We start from the raw sequence: 22651 nt of genomic DNA on the forward strand, positions 1-22651 counted from the left end.
TAAAGTTCATGGAAGGATTTGATAGAGTGTCTTTAAGTCAGAGTTCTGTGTTACAGAAGCGAAGTGAAATATTATTCAATTCAACAAATAGTTTTTATGTAAGGAAAAAATGCTCCAAATACTCTATAAAATTCTTTGCATATTATCTCTTATACTGGAGAGTAGAACTATAGTCATTTCTGTTTCTAAATAATATGGCCTGAGACCTGCCCACTTCTCTCTTTTCATCTTATTGACATTAACCATCATCACAATAAATTGCCTAAATCATGATGTGTCCTCCATTCAGGCTGCCCCACTCAGTGTAGGGTAGGATTCTTCAAAGGAAATCAAATTAGGACAGACCATCAGAGGCTTAGAAATGTTGGACCCTTTGAGGGGCATGTGGGTGGCTCAGTCCGTTAAGCGTCTGACTTTGGCTCAGGTCATGATCTCAAGGTCCTGGGATGGATCCCCTGCCTCCAGCCCCGCCTTGAGCCCGTACTAGGGCTCCCCACTCAGCGGAGAGTCTGCTTGTCCCTCAGCCCCTCCCACCTCCCTATCCCAACCCCCCACCCCTGCTTATGCTCTCTCTCTCTCTCTCAGATAAATAAAATCTTTAAAAAAAGAAAGAAATGTTTGCGCCCTTTGACACAGGAATGACACATCTATTGATTTTTCCTGAATAAATCATCTTATGTGTAGAAAGAAAGAAAGAAAAAACTGGTATATAGAAAGATGTTAGTCACAGCAGTATTTATAATGATGAAAATTGAAAACTTAATGTCCAAGAATCAAGAAAAGGTTAAGGAAAATCCCCACATTTAAATTTTGTAACCATTAAAATGTTGGTTTATCAAACATCTGAATTATTATGGATAATAATTACTTAGTGATTAATTATTAGAACTATGTTAAAATATATAAGCATGAAAAAAGATTCTGGAAATAAATATGCCAAAGCGTTTTCAATAATTATAATGGGATTATGGAAATTTTATTGTGATTTTTTCTATCCATTTATATTTTTCTAATGATATCTCATGGACTTGTATTACTTTTATAGTTTTTTTTTAAATCATGCTTTTAAAAGTTGGAGCAAACGAAGACTAAATTGTTTGTCATAAACCTCCACTGTTACGAAGACTTGTTTTTCTTGTAGTGGCTACCAGTTCACACACTGATATAGCACCCAGAAGCAAGGCAGGAAACCAGCATTTCTGAAACTCTTGGAGGAGAAGATGGACTAACAGAGGTAAATGTCTGTCTTCCTCCCTGAGAAACCAGATGACAACCTGGAGCCTAGAAATTATTTATAGCTGCTGGGAATAGATGAAGTAGTTAATAGAAAAAGAGATCCCGAAAAATGAGGTGTTTCTTCCAAAATAATAGTATTATTTAGTATTTGAAGGGAATTTCACAGTTGAAACACTTTACTAACGTGATCTCATGCTATCTTCCCCACCACTCTGTCAGAGAAGCATCATTATTTTGATTTCACATATCACGCAGCTGAAGCTTAGTGAAGTTAAGTAAGTTTCCCACAATCACAAAGCTTTTAAGTGAAAGCTTTTAAGTGAAAGCTTGGGTTCTCAATTCAGGTTTCCCGATTTTCAATTCAAGCTCTGTTGCTCCCGCGTTGTTACATAATGTACTACATGTTGTGTAAGACGCTTTCCATGTGCAAGACACACTGCTGGAATTCAAAGGGGAAGAAAGAAGCATGGTTTCTAGTCTCCAAGAGCTTACTACCTAATAGAAAAAACGGGACACAGAAAAACTGTCTAAGGGTACAGGTCACGTTTAAAATGCCAAGTCAGTAGTGTAGACTGAAAATGCTTTAAAGTTGAGAGGACAGAACATTATCTGTGAGCAGAGGTGACTTGTGGAAGGATGATCTGGTTATCAGGGAAGGAACTGGGGAAGCGAGGATGGCACCGTGGCTGCCCTGGGGAGAAGAGGAGAGTGAATCAAGAAGCAGAAGTGACACTAAACCAGCTTCAATTCTCTTCTTCAATCTGCGTGGAGATTCACTCATCCTCTCTGTAATCTAAGCTCTCCAGTCGTAAGTAACCGTGTCGAATTTGCAGCTTTTTGTTTTGGCTTGTGTGTGTGTGTTGCTCATCAGAGAGAATTACAGTTATTGTACACCTTTCTCCTTCATTACCTGAGATGATGAATTTCCTCCATTGATTAATTTATCACCCAGCCACGTATGTGTGGGCCTCTGATGAGCCGAACACTGGCACCGACACAGCCCTGAGTACACAAAGCGTAACAGGCGTTCACGGCCCTGCAAGGGCCTACTCTCTTTCTTTTTTTTTTTTTAAGATTTTATTTCTTTATTTGACAGAGAGAGACACAGCAAGAGCAGGAACACAAGCAGGGGGAGTGGGAGAGGGGGAAGCAGTTTTCCCCGCTGAGCAGGGAGCCCAATGCAGGGCTCAATCCCAGGACCCTGGGATCATGACCTGAGCCAAAGGCAGACGCTTAACGACTGAGCCACCCAGGCACCCCTTGGTGCCTACTTTCCAGACAGAGAGACTACATGTAAAATGCTAACAATTATTTCCATAATGATAGATATGAAAACTCAGCATTTATGAAGTAAAAGAGAAGCACCTACCTCTGCATAAATGCGGATATCATATAAGGAGGAGCCTGGTAAGGATAAACTGAAATTACCAAGCAAAGAAGGCAGGACAGGAAATTTCAGGCAGAGGAGGCTACATGCCCACAGTTAAGGGTGCAAGGAAAGGCCAGTGTGCTGGTGATTGCTAACAATTTGGTACTTTTGCAGATCACAGGTAAAAGGAAAAAGGGAGATGGAGTTAGGGAGACAGGAAATAACAGATTAAGTTGGGTTTTGTCAGCTATTTAAAAAAACTTGAACTTTGTACAGACAATGGAGATGCACAAGAGTTTAAATCACAGGCATAGGTAAATGTAATTAGTAACATCATATCTATATTATACCGCACTCTACTATACTATACGTTACTAAGTCCACAAAACATTTTGTCAGATTTTAAGGGAAAATATTTTTTTTAAATAAACAATATGAACCTTATCGACTTTATGCAAATTTCTACGTCAGTGCCTTAACTTTTACCTTATTAATGGGAAATTTAGGAGAAATTTAGAAGAGCGTGATTTAATGCCCTCAATATGACAGATGATTTCTGTTTTCCCTCTACCAAGATTTGGGTTTGACTTGTTTATGTCATAGGAGGACTATAATGCAGAAAGTGACTGTAAAGGTCTGTGGGATATTGTTCAATGGCTTATCTAGAAAAGGAAGGGTGAATATATCCCTATAGGATGAAGATATCCGTTGGGGATATAATTTAAAGAGGACCAAAATTTTTTTCAGCTTCTGTAAATACTCCTTTATATTTAACAACAAAAAAAATCAAATAAAACAAAATTGCATATGAAAAAAATCTGCATTTTTTTGCTTCATTGTTAGCTTTTAAAATTTTTATTTATAAATCAAGAAATGTATTTTCCTAAAAACTATGACTAGTCCAGTTGCCTGATCTTGGGACTAGGAATTATAAACTGAGCCCTGTTCCTGTAGATGATTTTCTGTTTAGTATTATAAAAAGTCTTTCTGTGACTCAGCTCCAGTTAGAATTAGGTTATGGGGTTTCCCAGGTTTCTTGATGAAAAAAATGGAGAGATTGCCACACTTCTTAAATGTAATCTATCTTAGAGGTGTGAAAGCCCTGGAATCAAAGAATTTAGAATTTAAGGATAGGACTTAACACGTTGTCTGAGTCAGTATTCCCTCGTGATTATTTATCCAAGGTCCAGCACAGCAATGTTCTGTGTACAGTTACACTAAGAGTTTGCAGAAGACCATAGAATGGGCTAGTTGGTCTAGGTGGGAAGCAAGGATCGCACATGTAAAAGGCAGCTCTAAGAAAGGGTCAGAAAAGGGAGCATTCTGAAGGCCATGGACCTTGAATGAAGATGGTTCCTTATGGGACGGGGGAAAATGGCACCTCTTCGGGTGTGATGTTAAGTTATTAACATCTAGACTCTGCCTGCTTGGCGTTATTTCCCTCAAGTTGGCCATCATGTCAGCCCTACCTAGAGTCTGAATCAAAATCCCAATTAATAAAACTTTTTTGTTGTTGTTTTTAGTTTAATGGTAATGACAGCAACATGGCATGATTAGTTTTAATCCCTATTCTCTGCCCATCAGACATTACTACCTGGGCATGGCTCATTTCCTCACTGAGCCCACACTCAGCCTTAGAATTTGTCACAGTCTAGTACTCTGGGCAGCCACTGCCAATGGACTTAGACTTAGCCCATCAGATACAATTTCTTTGCCATCCCCAGATTAGAATTAAAGGTATGTATATTGGTTCCAAAAGAACTCTGTTACACTGGAAAGCTGGTGTGATATTCTTGTTGAAAACATTCCTTTTAGTTGAATACTCAGTTTTCACTTAAGCCTACTCAGACAAGTATTTCTGCAGTTGCCTGAGAGATGGTGTCAAATGCTTTATTCTGTACCCTTGCTCTGAAAGCTCTTATTCCAATAGGCTGACTTTCTTTGGTGTTACTTTTCCCTGTGCTAATTACTTTCATCATCCTACCCACAGGGAGGTAGATTATTAACACTGGTATATAAATTTTTAAAAACCTCAATTTGTAAAATAAGCAACAAGAGCTCTACCCTTTGCCCTGGATTTCTATAAGGTGCCTGGTTAAATATGGCCTGTGTGTGTTCTGGTTTCCTTATTTGGTTGTAGAGGGCAGAGACCTCACTTTTCATGATTCACCCTGCATATTTCTGACTCTTGCCACAGGGCAAGAGTGAAGCCACTGCTTTTGTGAATCTTCTGCATAATTTCAGATAAGATGAATTTGTACACCCCCCACTCCATGTTTGGTTGTTGAAGCTCTCTCCATGTGGCTGCCATAGTCCTCTATGGGGGTGTGGGTAGAGGAAAAGTGGTTCATTGATTTAGTCAACAAATATACACTGAATGCTCACTATGAGCCAGGCTCTATACTAGAGACGGTGTTTGTTGTGGTTGGTCAGATAGAAATGATTCCTGGCTTCACGGAGCACAGGATTCAGTAGATGGAACAAGCAATAAACAGAGATAAATGACATACTAGCATAGTGAGATAAATGCTTTGAAGGACAAGAACATAAGAACTATAAGAGAATGTGTCTAGAGAATCCATTTATATTGGGTGATTGATGAAAACACCTATGAAGAAGTAACCTTCAAATGGAAGTCTGAGGATAAGTGGTTAGTCATGAGGGGTGAGGATAAGTGTTCCAGACAGAGGGAGAAGTGTGAGTGTAGGCCCTGAGGTGGCATTTGATGTGAACAATGACCCCAACTCCCCTGTGAGGACCTAATCTGGCTCTCAAATAGCCACAGTAGCTTTGGCAGACAAATACAAATTCCAGTCCAGGAGAGAGGGAGGCCACCTTCTGACCAGGGTCTCATATAAGAAAGATTTTCCATTTTACTGGGAGAGATATGCCTGTTAATTGATTTATGAAGATCTCAGAGCAATATGCATGGGCCAGGAATCAGGTTTTATATTCATGGTAAAAATTTAAACATTTGGCACTGCCATTTGGGAAGGTCTGCACTGCAAAGGCCAAAGTCAAGACTGGAATGCTGGCTCCCCGTGCCCTCTTAACAGTTTGGTATCCTTGCTGCTGTAGGTCAAATGATTTTCCATCACTCTGGCCTTTGGGAACTAAGGTGCCAGATTCTCTGAGAGAGCATTGTCCTGATAAAGGAAAAACATGAAGGCACTGGATGTTTTAACTGTGGAACATAAGAGAGAACAGAGGTAATGTTGTGTTTTGGTTTTTTTCCTTCAATTTGCTTTTCTTTTTAGACCAGATTGTTTGGACACTGAAAGTCATGTTTTTGTACTTCTTTTGTGGCATTTTGACTGCCACAAAAGAGCCAGAAAAACTAGTCCAGAGCCAGAAAAACTAAAATATAAATAAATCCAGACAGTCTCTTAGAAGCAGTTAAATTAGTCCTCTATTTAAAAATTTTTTTTCTTTTCTAAGTAACTATTACTTGAGCTGAAATTTAGCTTACCAGATCTGCCTCATTTGAAAGTTTTCTGAAACAGAATATTTGGCAGAGTTTCTTCCTATATTAAAATTAATCACATAATATGAGGAAGGGCAAAAACTTCTTCCAGTCTCTATGGAGTGAAGGGAAACAAAAAGGGGAGTTAATTGCCTAACAATTCACCTAAAAAGCTGCTCATAATTGTTCTACATTTCTCCAAAACAAACATAACAAAGGTTTTTTTTTTTCTAATAGCTTAAGAAAGACAAGACAAACAAGAGAGCAAGACAAACAATTCCCTTATTTTTCCAGAAGGAAAACAAGTGGCAAGGCACACTCACTTGCCTTGCATCCACTACTCTCCTTTTTGCTTTACTCACTGAACTCAAAAATTAAGTGAGTTAATATCCACCAAGCCCCCCAAAATTTTGGGTCCATAAGATCTCCTATACAAGTATGTATGAAATTTTTCTCAAAAGAGAGAGAAATTGAAAACTCATAGGAAAGAGAATGAAGAAGGCAAAAGAGGAGAAGCAAGCAGAGGGAAACTGTGGAGAATTCTGAAATGCTCAGAATACATAAAATGAAGTTAAATTCTTACAGAATGCCTCAAGAACCTATACAATATCTTCTTAAACTCCAGTTAAACTACTAGAGACTCTCAAACAGATAAATTCTATAAAAAGCAAAGTGAAGGTAAACTCTACAAGTTTCTAACTTATAGATGTCATGAGCTTGTACCCTGAAACATATTCTTTTCATTATAAAAAGTGCCTAAAACTTCTTGGTTTTGAGTATCTAATAGATACTGAGCTAGCCCTCCCCCAGTATACAAATAGGAAGCTGGACAACGGTCTGTGAAAGACTGCAATCTCTGAAAGGAGAGAACCTGACAAGGGAAGCCTCATATTAACCCTACCTCGCTGCTTGAGAATTTCTGTACTGAAGCCAGTGAAATGGAATTAGCAGAGCAAGACGGTCCTGCTGACTTGAGAAAGCTGAAGTGGCTGGAATCTGCAGGGCAGGCACCAGAGAAGAGGGGACTGTACAGAGAGGCACTCCAGAAGTTTTCATGGAGATTGGGCTGGGGATTTCTGCACAAGTCCTTGACCAAGGGCTGTGCTTGATATGAACAAGATAAGCTGGGTGAGGCTTACCAAAGGGTGGAGAATAAAACAGATACTTCTAGTGGCCCAGCAGAGCTAGGGACTTTGGAGTCCCGGCCCAGCAGGAGTGGAAAGACAGCTACAACACCTTGTTAACAACACAGTCACTTAGCTGAGACACCAGAAATTCTGCGATGGGTTGTGTAAATGAAATTCTATTGTTTAAGGTTATTGCATTTCTGAACTGGGAGTTGTGAAGTACGAAATGGTTCAGTATTGACTATAAATAGACTTGGATAAGTTCAGACATATGTATATATATTTTTAAAGATTTTATTTATTTATTTGGCAGAGAGAGACACAGCGAGAGAGGGAACACAAGCAGGGGGAGTGGGAGAGGGAGAAGCAGGCTTCCTGCTGAGCAGGGAGCCCGATGTGGGGCTTGAACCCAGGGCCTTGGGATCATGACCTGAGCTGAAGGCAGACGCTTAACGACTGAGCCACCCAGGGGCCCCCAGACATATATTATTAACCCTAGAGCAACCACTAAAAAATAATAAAAACAGATATAGGTAATAATTCAACAAAGGAAATAAAATGTGAAATGAAAAAAATTGCATAAATACAAAAGAACATAGATTAGAAACAAGAGAAACAAAATGGACAAATGAAAAACAAATATCAAGATGATAGATATAAACCAAATTATATCAATAATTACATCAAACATTAATGGTCTAAACACTCCAATTAAAAGGCAGAAATTGTCAGACTGTATAAAAAAAGGCAAAATCAAATTAGATTTCTGCCTAAAAGAGACAAGTTTTAAATTTAAAGATATCAATTTGATTTTTCAAAAATAATTTGTCTTTTTTATTCTCTTTAAGATACATACATACATACATATATTTAAAGACACAAATATATAGAAGGCAGGAGGAAACTGGGTGGTTATATTAATACCAAAGTAGACATCAAGACCAAGAGTTTTAAGAAGGACAGAGTGCCATTTAATAATGATAAAATGGAATTATTAGGAAAAATCAACAATCTTAAATATGTATACTTCAAACAACAGAGCTTTAAATTTCATGAAGCAAAAATTGGCAGATCTAGAGATAGCGATCAACAGTATAAATTTAGCAAGTTTGTAGGGTAGGAAGTCATTATACAAAATGATTCCATTTCTGTATCAGCAAACAGTTGAAAAATGCAATAAAATGCTACTTACAGTTACACACAAAACATAAAGTACTTAGGAATAAATTTTATAAAAAATTACAAAATATTACCATTAACTATATTTTTATTTAAAAATCTAGAAAATATTACTGAGAGAATTAATAAAGATCTAAATAGAGAGATATACCTGGTTCATGGATTGGAGCACTTAATATCATTAGGATATACATTTTCCCCAAATCGATTTATAGATTCAAAACAATTCAAATAAGAATTTCAGAGACTTTTTAAATAGAAATTGACATGCTGATCCCAAAACGTATCTGAAAATGCAAAGGGCCTTAAGATGCTTAATCAGTTCTGAAAAAAAAGAAAAATAAGTTGAAGGGTTTATACAACTTGATTTTAATACTTAACATAAAGCTATAAAACCAAGTAGCTTCATATTGGAGATAGGGGCTTACAGTCCGAGTTGTAATTGATGAATTGTGAAGTCTCAGTATGGACAACTTTGAGAATTAAAAAGCCAGGAAGACTCAGTTATAAGTAGGCAGCCACAGTTTTGTGAGATTTACCTCCTGGAGCTTGACCAGGTTCTCCTGGTAAATATCAAAGAAAAATCTCCTCAAGCTTCTGGCAGAGGGAAGGGAAAAGGAAACATTTGGAAATATGCCAGAGCACTTTGTTCCTAACAAGGCCTGCCCTCAGGAGAAACTAGTTAATTAATCAGAGCCTAAGTGAAGTGGAGGAAGGGAAATATCCCAACTCCAGCCCATTTTAACCATCCCACCTAAGAGGGGGAGAAAAAAACAGGAACAATGTGTGAAGCTCATAGTCCTGAACAATTTCACTTCTAGAAATTTTTCCTGAGGATATGTCTCTACATATAAAAGGAAAGTGGATATTATTCAATATTATGTGCTTATATTTATTTATTTATTTTTAAAGTTTTATTTATTCATTTGAGAGAGAGACAGAGAGCACGAGCAGGGGAGAGAGGCAGAGGCAGAGGGAGAAGCAGACTCGCCCCTGAGCGGGGAGCCCGACGCGGGGCTCGATCCTAGGATCCTGGGATCAGGACCCGAGCCGAAGGCAGACACCCAACCATCTGAGCCACCCAGGCGCTGTGTCTCAGAAAATGACTGGTTGGCTCTGTTTCTGTACCTAAATCAGAACTGAATTTCTACACATAGAATGAAGTGTTGAAGAAGGTATTAGCCCTTTAACGATAAATTTTCTTTACAAAGTGGTTTTAGTGTGAAATTAAGATAGGAAACATTTTTTTTAAAAAAGGCATTGTTCTTTCTTTACAGTCCATCTCATTTCTTATGAAATAAAGTGATTTTATTTAAATGTAGTTCCACTGTCATTCCTGAAAAATGTGCTCTTCAGTCATAGCACCAGTAAAAAAATATATATATATTTTATATATATAAATTATATATTATAAAAATATATATAAATTATATTATAAATAAATATATATGTATATATGGAAGTTCAAAGGAGGGAGAAATGGTTGAGGCAAACTTTTCAACTGATCTTGTCAAGCCGTCTCACATGTTACCGTTTCCCAGGCTACATTTTTTTCAAAAAAACCTGATACATACTGAAATCTTGAAGAAAATTGGGTAATAAAGATCATTTGTTAAGAATCTGAACTGAAATAAACTTGTTTTTAAGAGTTCCACTATGTAAGTCACAACTTGAAACATTTCTAGTTAAGGACAGTATCTCGGAGTTCCAATAATTGATGTCATAAGTAGTTGAGTAATTCTCAAGTTAATGCAGGGGTGATGTAAGGATTGTTAGCCTATATAATATTCAAGATTACTTTTAAATTTCAATGTTTTATCCTGGTTTTTAAGATTTAAGAGGTGGTCTGTAATGGATTCAAATGTTTCATTTGTAGTATAATGAAATGTTTACAGAAAGATGACATTTTCTGGATGCCTGGGGGGCTCAGCTGGTTAAGCATCTGCTTTCAGCTCAGGTCAAGATCCTGGAGTCCTGGGATAGAGTCCCACATGGGGCTCCCTGATCAGCAGGGAGTCTGCTTCTCCCTTTGCCTTTCACCCTGCTTGTGCTCTCCCTTGCTTCTTGCTCACTCTCTCTCTCTTTCAAATAAATAAATAAAAAATCTTTAAAAAAAAGAAAGATAACTTTTTCATTAAAATATTTTTAGAAAAAAAAGCAAATTCTAAAACTGAATATGAAGAGAAACAAATGAATCTAATCTTACTGCCTATTAAATTGATAATATAGCCATTCAGGAAGCGGAATTAATTCAAGCACCTTTGGAAATAGTGTCTTAATTATAAAGTCCTAGTGGGACCAATTCTAAGAGGAAAGGCAATGTTAACCTTTACCTAATAGGTTTATTGTTAGTTGTAATACTATTTTAATTCTTAAACTGTTGAATTTATGACATAAGATGACAAATAGGTAAATATATTACTATAGGAAATCAAAATTCTTACTATGAGGGAAAAAATACAAATATAACATTTAAAAAGCTTGGAAAAAATGATGTAATGCTAAATTTGAACTAGAAATATCAACATGAATTCATTTTAAAAGTATACTTCCTAGTTCTGTCCATTAGAATAGCCTAGAAACAATGGTACCCCAGTAACAGGGAAAATACAAATTACTCAGATATTAGTTTTTAAATACCACTCCCTAATAAAAGGAACTGAGCATTTGGAGAATTGGCTGATTCCAGATAGGGGACAGGAAAAATCTACAGTGAGCGTGGGGTAGCTTCTTGATCCAGAAAGCAAAGGACTACTCGAAGACTAATGGGGGTAATATCAAAAGGACAGAGGAACATTCTGAAAGGGGCTCCTCTTGGCCAAATTTGATATAGCTGGAGCATCAGAAAGTATAGAGATAGTAGTATATTATAATCCATTAAATTTTAAAATCACTCATGAATCTACTATGATATTCAAAAGGGATAGGAATGGGGGAGGAGTGGCTCATCTTTTGAGAAAAATTCCAGTTAATAGATAGGATTAGCCATTTTGCCATCTCCAGGGTAATAGCTTATCTAGGTAATATCATCAAAGAATGCTAAAATTGGGATGTGGGTTTGTAGGAAACAGGATACTCACACAGCTGCAAAGTATCATTCATAGATCATTTACTAGATACAACTTTTTTTATTCAAGTATAATTAACATACAGTATTATATTAGTTTCAGGTGTACAATATCATGATTCAACAATTCTATACATTAGTGCTTATTAGATATAATTTTAAATAAAAAGAGCTAATGCTCATCACCTTAACCAAGTAATTAATTTAGCATTAATAGTAGTAGTCCAATCTGGCATTCGTTATATGTCCTTTGATGTTATGCATTAAGTATACAATATCTCCTATAAATTCATCTTGTCAGAAATGTTCAACCTGAATCTAAACATGAGAAAACAATTAGACCAATCCAAAATGTTGGACATTCTACAACTGGCCTGTACTTTTTATTTTAAGTCAGTATCATGAAAAACAAAACCAAAAAGCAGGGGGACAATTCTAAACTAAAATTAAAAAGACAAAAACAGCTGAATAATTTTTACAACTGGGTTGAATCTTTGAGAAAAAATTAGATGTCATAATGGAATTATGGTTCTTTTTAAAAAAATGCCCTTAACCTTAATGAGACTAAAAGTGCAACTTACTTTTAAGTAGTTTGGGAGAGAATGAGAAGAGAGAAAGAGAGAGGAAAGGCATGAGAAAGAGAGAGACAGTGCAAATGCAGCAAATTGGTGAATGTAGGCAAAGTGTATTTGAATGTTCATTGTACTAGTCTTCCCACATTTTTGTAAATTTGAGCATTTTCCAAATAAAGAGTTGGAGAAAAGTAAAACAAGTACTTGCCTTGAAAATGTAGCCTTACTATTTGACTAAATTGCTATTGTCTGTGGAATAATGAAAACCAAAAGTCATGATAGATATAACTGTAACTTTGTTTCATGCATTATTTGGGATATGTATAGCATCCTTGCTGACTTACTGGCACGCACTGCCCTCAGAAGCAACCAACGCACATTTGGGGGCCAGTTTGGGCTATGTATGGCATTCCCATAGCCATGCTGTCAGGTCTTCATGGAACATGTGGAAGCCTCTGCTGGGCTTTCCCAGAAAGGAGTGGAGCCCAGCAATCTGTTCTGTTCTAGTGCTGATTTTGGCTTCTATTCCAAAAAAAATCAAGAAGACTATTAATTATTCACCATGTGAAGGTGGTAGAAAGAGCAGATGGGATGAAGAGCTTCCTGCCAACACCAGAATTCCAGAGCCAAATGCCTTAGGGTGTTGAAAGTGCTTTGAGGCACTTTAGGAAATGGCCCTAATACAGGAGGGACAATCCAGTCCATGATTTTCCAGAAATGTTTTTGAATGTTGGTGGATTCAAAACCACACTCCTTCTCAGTGCTTTAATGGGCTGTTAAATGTCTCCCTTTCATCTCAACCAAATAGACTAAATCAAAACTATAGGTTTGCATGTATGTTGGGGAGGAGTTGTGAGTTCCCTAATAGTGACAGGTATTTCCAAATGGTGAGGCTTATATTAGTGTTGTGAGACAGAAGGGCCTGGAATTGATGCCAGGAAGGCGGAGAAAATCTCCCTCTTGTTGGTGATGCATATTCTTTCTCATAAAGATACCTCACTAGATTCTTTCCATGTACAAAAAGTCCTCATTGTCCAAGAATTGGTTCTTCAAAAGGCCACTTAAAGTGAATTCACTTTTAGGGAGGTGGGCAGGGATGGGCTAAATGGGTGATGGGTATTAAGGAGGGCACTTGGTGTGATGAGCCCTGGGTGTTATAGGTATGTGATGAATCACTAAATTCTACTCCTGAAACCAACATTACAGTGTATGTTAACTAACTAGAATTTAAAAACTTAAAATAAAAAATAGATGAATGGATAAAGAAGATGTGAGGTATATGTATATACATGCATATATGTATACATATATATACATATATATGGTGGAATATTATTCAACCACAAAAAAGAATAAAATCTTGTTGTTTCCAACAATGTGGATGGAGCTAGAGAGCATTATGCTAACAGAAATAAGTAATCAGAGAAAGACAAATGCCATATGATTTCACTCATATATGGAAATAAAACAAATGAGCAAAGGGAAAAGAGAGAGAGAGACAAACCAAGAAACAGACTGTTTTATTTTTTATTTTTTAGAGAGAGAGAGAGAGAGAGAGAGAGAGCATATGAGTGGGGGGAGGGGCAGATGGAGAGGGAGAGAATCTCAAGCAGAATCCCTGCTGAGCAGGGTTTGATCCCACAACCCTGAGATCATGACCTGAGCCAAAACCAAGCACCCCCCCTTTTTTATTCAGACTCTTAATTATAGAGAACAAATTTATGGTTACTGGAGGGGAGGTGGGTGGTGGGATGGGTTAAATAGGTAATGGGGGTTAATGAGTGCACTTGTGATAAGCACCAGGTGATGTATGGAATTGTTGAATCACTATATTGTACACCTGAAGCTAATATAACAATGTAAAAATAAATAAATAAATAAATAAGTGAATTCACTTTCAAAAGGGGACCAGAGTTACTTGTTAAATTATGGAAAAAAGTTTTATAGGACCTTATCTTGAAATAAGGTTATTTAACAAAATTTAAGAATAAACTGTTGATTTTGTAGGCTTTTCCCTAAAACTAGCACAATGGAATACCCTTCCACTGTATGTTTGATTTCTTAGATATAACACTCAAGCACACACACACACACAAAAAAGGTTCATGATGTGTACTTCATGGAAACTAAAAATTTTCGCTCTTTAAAAGACAATATTAAGAAAATGAAAATAAAAACACAGCCATCAACTGGTAGGAAATATTTGTAAAACACATATTTGATAAAGGACTTGTGTCCCAGATATATATATCAGAAAAAAACTCAACAGAAAACAAGGAAACAATGTCTTTGAATGACACATTGGACCAGATGGACATAATGGATATATATGGAACATTCCATCCCAAAACAACAGAATACACATTCTTTTCAAGAGCACATGGAACATTCTCCAGAATAAATCACATATTAGGCCACAAAACAAGCTTCAGTAAATTTAAGAAGGTCAAAATCATACCATACATCTTTTCTGATCAAAACACTTTTTTCACAAGGAAAATAAAACAGAAAAAAATGCAAACACATGGGCACTAAATGACATGATACTAAATAAGTAGGGGTCAATTAAATCAATCAAAGAAAAAATTTAAAAAATATACAGAGACAAATGGAAATGAAAACACAACAGTCCATAATCCTTAGGACACAGCAAAGGCAGTTCTAAGAGGGAAGTAGATAGATACAAGCCTACCATAAGAAACAAGGAAAAGCTCAAATAAACAATATAACCCTATACCTAAAGAAAGTAGAAAGAGAAGAACAAAGCCTAAGATGGGTAGAAGAAAGGAAACAAAGATCAGAGCAGAAATAAGTGACAGAAACTAAAAACAAACAAACAAACAAACAAACAAAAACCCAGTAAAACCAAGAACTTGTTCTTTTGAAAAGGTAAACAAACTTGACCAACACTTAACCAGACTCATCAAGAAAAAAAGAGAAAGGACCCAAATAAATAAAATCAGAAATGAGAGAGAAGTAACAACTGACACCACAGAAATACAAAGAATTGTAAGATAATACAATGGAAAATTATAGGCCAACAAATTGGACAATCTAGAAGAAATGGATAAATTCCTAGAAATACACAATCTTCCAAAACAGAACCAGGAAGAAATAGAAAATCTGAACAAACTGATTACAAGAACAAATTGAATCAGTAGTCAGGAAACTATCAAAAAATGAAAATCTAGGTGAATTCTACCAAACACTTAATGAAGAGTTAATATCTATTCTTCTCAAACTATTCCAAAAAAATGGAAGAGGAAAGAAAGCTTCCAAATATATTCGATGAGGCCAACATTACCCTGATAGCAAAACCAGACAAAGACACCACACACACACACACACACACACACACACACACACACACACACATTACAGGCCAATATGCCTGATGAACATAGATGCAAAAATCCTCAACAAAATATTAGCCAACCACATTCAACTATATATTAAAAAGGACATTCACTACAATCAGGTAGAGTTTATTCCAGGGATGCAAGGATGGTTCAGTATGTGCAAATCAGTGTGATACACCACAAGAACAAACAAAAGATGAAAATCGTATCATTTCAATAGATGCAGAAAGACCATTTGACAAAGTACAACATCCATTCACCATAAAAACTTTCAACAAAGCGGGGTTAGGGGGAACATATCTCAACATAATAAAGGCCATAAATGAAAAACCCACAGTTAAAACCATACTCAATGGTAAAAAACAGAGTTTTTCCTTTAAGATTAGGAACAAGAGAAGGATGTCCACTCTGGCCAATTTTATTCGACATCATACTGGAAGTCCTAGCCACAGCAATCAGACCAGAAAAAGAAATAAAAGCTATCCATATTGGTAAAGAAGTTAAACTGTCACTATGTGCACATGACATGATGCTATACATAGAAAATCCTAAAGACTCCTTTAAAAAACTAAGAGAAGTAATAAATAAGTAAACTTGCCTGATACAAAGTTAATACCCCCAAATTGGTAGTGTTTCTATATACTAATGATGAAGTGGCTGAAAGAGAAATTAAGAAAACAACACCATTTACAAGTACACCAAAAAGAATAAAATACCTAGAAATAAACTTAATCAACGATGTGAAAGACCAGTACTCTGAAAACTATAAAACACTGATGAAAGAAATTGAAGATGACACAAATGGAAAGATATTCCATGCTCCTGGATTGGGAAAATATTGTTAAAATGTCCACATTATCCAAAGCAATCTACAGATTCAATCCCTATCAAAATACCAACAGCATTTTTCAGAAAACCAGGACAAATAATAGTACAATTTGTATGGAATCATGAAAGACCCCAAATAGCCAAAACAATCTTGAGAAAGAACAAAGCTGGATGTATCACAATTCCAGATTTCAAGACGTACTACAAGCTAGAGTAATCAAAAGAGAATGGTGCTGGCACAAAAATAGACACATAGACCAAAAGAACAGAATAGACAACCTAGAAATAAACCCATGCTTATTTGGTCAATTAATCTATGACAAAGGAGGCTAGAATATACAGGAGGGAAAAGACAGTCTTTTCAATAAATGGTGCTGGGAAAACTGGATAGCTACATGGAAAAGACTAAAACTGCACCACTTTTTAACATTATACACAAAAGTAAACTCAGAATGGATAAGACCTAAATGTGAAACCTGAAACCATAAAAATCCTAGAAGAGAACACAGGTAGTAATTTCTCTGACACTAGCTGTAGTGACATTTGTCTAGATAAGTCTCCGAAGGTAAGGGAAACAAAAGCAAAAATATTGGGACTGTGCCAAAATAAAAAGCTTTTGCACAGCAAAGGAAACCATCAACAGAACAAAAAGATAACCTACTGATTGGGAAAAGATAATTGCAAGTAACATATTTGATATGGGGTTAATATCTGAAGTAAAACAAAAAACAAAAAACTTCTCCAACTCAGTACCAGAAAACAAAACAAAACAAAAACAAAAACAAAAACCAATTCAATTTAAAAATGAGCAGAGGACCTAAATAGACATTTTTTTTCCAAAGAAGATATACACATGGCCAACAGACACATGAAAAGATGCTCAACATCACTAATCATTAGGGAAATGCAAATCCAAATCATGATGAGATATCACCTTAAACCTGTTAGAACAGCTAAAATAGAAAAGACAAAAAATAACAAACATTGGTAAGGATGTGGAGCAAAAGGAACCCCAATACACTGTTGGGGGGATGTAAATTGGTATAGCCACTAGGAAAATAGAATGGAGTTTCTTCAAAAATTAAAAATAGAAATACCACATGATCCAATAATTCCACTATTGGGCACTTAACCAACAGAAACAAAAACACTAATTCAAAAAGATATGTTTTTGAACTCCTATATTATTGCAGCATTATTTACAATAGCCAACATATGGCTGCAACTTAAGTGTCAATCAGTAGATGATAGATAAAGAAGATACACTATACACACACAGACATATAAACACAATGGAGTATTATCCAGCCATAAAAAAGATGCTATTGTGCCATTTGAGACGTATGGATGGACCTAGAGGGTATGCTGAGTGAAATAAGTCATACTGAGAAAGACAAATGCCATATGATTCCACTCATAAGTGGAATCTAAAAAAAAAAAAATAATAAGCAAAAGCAAGCCTATAAATACAGAGAACAAATTGATGGTTGCCAGAGCGGCATGCGGGGGTTGAGCAAAACGGTTAAAGGGGAGCTTTAGCTTAGCTTTCAGTTAAGGAATGAATAAGTCACAGGAATAAAAGACACAGCATAAAGAATGTAATCAATGATATTGTAATAGCAATGCATCAGGACAGATGGGAGCTACAGTTGTGAACATAGCATAATGCATAAACCTGTCATATCACTAAGTTGTACACCTGAAACTAATGTAACACTGTGTGTCAACTATACTCAAATAAAAAAAGAAATGAATAATAAAAAAAACCCTCAATTTTTAAATGGGCAAATATAGCACATGCTCATTGTCAAATATTTGGATATCACAGATACATGAAGTAAAAAGCAGAATTTGCCTATAATCCTATAACTTGGAGATAATTACTGCTACATAAGATCTTAAATGGCATGTCCTTCCATGTTTTTTGAGTAAATATGTCATGTATGTTCTTTTTTTATACTGTTTTACAATCTGCTTCTTTTACTCTTTTATATATATACATATATATAAAATATTGAGCATGTTTCTGTATACTTTGATATTTGCAAACATGATTTTCAATAACTATAATGGAGAGGTCATAATTTACTCATCCAATTTTGTATCATTGGACATGTATATCATTTCAATTTTACAGTATTATTATACGATTTACACAATTGTAACATGTACTGCTGTACATAAGTCTCTAGGTAATTATGATTTCACAAATATGACATTAGATTCTACCAAAAACTATCTACATTTTAATGAATTTTGTTTTTATATATAGGAAATATATCTTAACTCACTAAACTCAATGCTTTTTTTTCCTGCATTTTGTATTTCTACAGAAACCCAACAAATGGAGTTGTTGGTGCAGATTTCCACAGATGAAGTTGTCTGGGTGCAGCCAATGCTTTCAGTCAAGAAACAAGGTGGAATGTGAATTTGTAGAAATTGCAGCTTTACTAAGATTTAGGTGGCAAGTTTGTGAAAAAGAGTTCTGGAAAAGCAAGAAAAAAATTTCTATTCAAATTCTCATGTCTACTGGGGTAATGGAGGCATCGAGCATTTTATTTTCCATCTCTATTAACACAACTCAAAACATCTATACTTTATTGTTGTTGCTTTTTTGTTCTCTGAAACATCTTAATGAGAGGCCAGCAGTGAGTTCAAGTTTTTCAATGCCAAGTTGAGAATGCCACCCCTCACATAACCATTTCCCTTGGAAATTAAGAACAATCCAAGTTTTTCAAAACCCCAAAGTATCTTTTTTATTCTTTGAAACTCCATGCTTTACCACAGTGCAAGTCTCATTAGGTTTTTAATAAAATATTTGTCAGTTGTTTTCTAATCAAGAAGATTCTGTTCTTTTCACATCAAGGAATCACTTAGGAGACAAACAACAACATATAATAATTAGATTTGATTGAATATAATTGACTTGAATGTTAATGAAACAGTGCCTCCAATATGTTTTATTTCACTTCAATTTTGATGACACTTAAGCAGTTGTCTTGCTTCCCCCCACCTGCCACCACTATTTCTCCCTGCCATCGCATTTGCCATTGTTCCTGTGCTTATCAACATTGTTTGTCTGAAAGCCTTTTAATCAGCTGTGGGTGAAGTTGCAGAGGAGCTCTCAGCTCTTCCAGCTCTCACCTCCCATGTTAGTTGCCAAGGGAACCATTTCACTGAGTCAACAATAAAAGACTCATCAAATTTGGTTGTTTTTTTCTTTTGCTATGATAAGGGCCACTGAAATGTCCTCTTGCATCAGACCACATGTGTCAATCTCTTCCACTTCTTTGCATAAGATCTGAAAGCAATCTTTAAATATTTATAGTAAGGGATGAAAGAGGGAGGTTTGACAAGCTAGTGTTGTGAAAGCCGAGATCAGTGCCATAGAAACAATATGTTTTCTGAAAGGAAAATTTAAAATTTTATCTTGAGATATTTGGACAGAATTTTCAGCTGTATGTCCTGTTTGACTGGAGTGGGATGGATAGGTCTGTATTTTATTCTGACCAGTCTTTTGAAACATCAGGAGGGCAAATGATGAGCCTGCCCTTTAAGGCAGGACAGGATCTAAACTGCCTTTGCTTCTGTAGTACTCTTGTCCACTGGCACAAATAAACTCTCAACAAATGTAGAGAATTTCTCACCAATGGCTGCTGCCAACCTACAGAAGTTCTTCTGTACTGTTTTAAAATATCTAGTCAAGTTACTGTCTGGAAAAATCTAGAGGCTGGTGAGGAAGAGTCTCTGCAGGCTTTCTACTCAATACACCCTGCCCTTACCTCTTTTGAGTTGTAAGCAATAAAGCTCCATGAACACAGGAGAAGGAAGTCCCCTTGAAGAGAAAGAATGGTCCCACAGCCCCTTGCGGGAGTTTGGGGTGAGAGAAAAATGTTCTGCCTATGCACCCTCATTTTCAATCTTTTATGCAAAAAATATGAAGTTAAAATGGGCATTGTGGGGAATTTTCCTTGGGGAAAATGAAAACAAAGTCCTAGGATAGCTGAGCTGAACAGAAGGGTAGATAGAGTAGGGTCTGGAATGGGAAGGGCCAGCCCCACTCTTTTTACCCAGGTTTCTATGTGGTAGAGGGAAGTGGTCTGCTTGTTTTTACTATATTTTTGTACCAGTTGAGCCACCTGCCCAGCTTCTCAGTTTTGACTGTTCCTCAAATTGTGGTCATTTATTACCTGCATCATCATCACCTGAGGCTCATAAAATAACTGCAGTGTCCTAGGCTGGACCCCAGATCTGTTGAATCAATCTGAGGATGGAGGCCAACAGCCATACACTTAACAATTACCCCAGGTGATTCTTATTTATATAATGCATAAAGACTAATGCAAGAGAGTCTGTGATAGTGGTAAAAAGTGAGAGGGCACAGGGCAATCTTCTCAGAACCCAAATTCTAAATATGGATGAGCTTTTTGGGATGGGAGGGTCCATAATATACCTAAAGTTGTTTGAGAATTTTTGTGTGAAAGCGTGTCTACATACATCTTTCTGGTGAAGGGCTTTGGATCTTCAATCAGATTCCCCAAGGAATGCATGACTCTCTCCAAAATGTTAAGAGCCACTTGTTTGTGGAATGCTTGAGTTGATGTCAGGAATAGTGGCAAGTATCTCCAAAATAAAATGTCTTGAATAATCTCCCACTCTCATTCCTTCCTTTTCCTCCCCTGCAACACTTGCCCCAGTGTGGATATTGAAATTGTCCCGATTCATCAAAATCTCAATTACCAAATCTATTTGGTTTGTAATCAAACAAAATGATACAGTGAGTATTTTAATGGCTTTCTTTTTTGGACCAAATGGTTAACTCAAACCAGAAAACAAAAGGTTAATTTTGTCCTCTGCCCACATTACAAAAACAAAATCAGTGTTGATGCAGTCACTCCACTTCTCCAAAAACCAAAGTGGTTTCTGAGAAATCCCTCACCACTTTGGAGAGTGAACGACTAGAACACTCATGATTAGAGAAATCAGATTAATTGGCCCACAGTATGATGTGAGAGTGTGTTCTTTAATGACGATAGCTGTGCAAAGTGGATGCACACAGCGCTCATCCGGAATTGTTCAGGGGACTAAAGCCATGTTTCTCAAAATGTGCTTAGAAAACGGCATGACCAGAGTTATCTTGGGAAACCTGATAAGATGCCGATCCCCTGTACTCATCTAGACCTTAAGAATCAGAATCACTAGTGATGGGTCCAGAAAATTGGCAGATAGGACAAGTATTGAGGAAATTGGTAACTATGAAACATTAAAAAATTTGAGAGTTCTCTGGGTAACATTTCTCCTGAATCATCTTTACATAAGGATAAAAGTTACGGTACAGAGAAGCCAGTGCTTTTGAGACCAGCACCTGAAGCACATTGTCAATAAATAGCAAAATGGCACCCAGTCTCTCCCCACAGGGGATTTTAATCCTGTCCAGATGTTTATTTTGGAAGGATGAGAATTGGAAAATGATTGCGTAATCATAAAAATTCTGTCCTGAATGCAATTAAGAAGCTTATTACACCATTGTGTTAGATATCTTAAAACTTCATTATTCTATATTTAAAAACCCCAATGAGTATCTCCTCCACTCAACCAAAAGGGCTCATCCTAAGTATGAAATGATAAATTTCAAAATTATAGGGCAATTAATATCTCACCTCTAAGACTCTCTGACTGATAAAGTATGTTCAGACCTGAGCCTGTCCATCTCCTGGTATAGGCAGGCTTGGGGACGGGCGAGGACTTCACATATTGTGGTTTTACTGCTTTCAGAAGGGTGTGTCTGTGAGACCAGGGAATCCATTCCCAATTTGGTCAGTCCCAAGAGAAACAAAACATTTCTGTTTATTCTTTTCCTTTTATTAGTCTCTGAAATTGTCACTGCTTAGAGCTCAGGCTGAGATGATTCTTGAATGTTCATTGTTTCCACACCAAAGCATTTCTAAGGAAATTGGGAATAGATCTATAGCCATAAATAACATAATTCATTTGTCATCAGATAATTAGTGAGAATGTTTGCTATGTCTTCTTGTATATTTTTGCTCTCTCCCAATGTCTATGCAAAAGAGTGACCTGCCTCCTGAAAATAAAGTTATATTTTAACATTTCCATCTTTTTTAAAAAGAAAGAAAAAGAGTGTTAAAGCAAGGCACTAAATTTACTAGGAGGTATAAGCAGATCAGTATATACAAAGTGATGTCAGAGAGCTATGTCCACCACTGCCTGCTGCCATAAACTTCCATGGAAAGAATTTCACAGGAGGGTTTGCTGAAAGACCTTTTCACTAGTCTCCCCACCTAAGTTAATGAGGTAATTTACACTGCTCCCATGAAGTTCTGAGCTATTAGAGCTGATATGGGCAGCAACTCTGACTTGTTATTTATTGTGGACAGAACAGTGCCCCCCCCCCCAAATGCCCACATCCTAATTCAGAGTCTGTGAATATGTT

At 36.5% G+C, this 22651-nt stretch overlaps 1 long non-coding RNA gene across 2 annotated transcripts; it reads left to right on the plus strand.

Moving 5' to 3' along the window:
• Positions 1–1769: 1769 nt before the first annotated feature.
• Positions 1770–19357, plus strand: LOC141371462 (uncharacterized). 2 transcript variants are annotated; one of them, XR_012376426.1, is made up of 3 exons: positions 1770–2048; positions 5684–5814; positions 18534–19357. It is a non-coding gene; the product is annotated as an uncharacterized lncRNA (long non-coding RNA). The 2 variants fall into 2 exon arrangements; XR_012376424.1 differs by lacking the exon at positions 1770–2048 and adding an exon at positions 5430–5563.
• Positions 19358–22651: the final 3294 nt, after the last annotated feature.

This window comes from Callorhinus ursinus, unplaced genomic scaffold (assembly GCF_003265705.2).
Source record: "Callorhinus ursinus isolate GAN/ISIS: 27379988/994484 unplaced genomic scaffold, GSC_fseal_2.0 scaffold3, whole genome shotgun sequence".
Lineage (NCBI taxonomy): Eukaryota > Metazoa > Chordata > Mammalia > Carnivora > Otariidae > Callorhinus > Callorhinus ursinus.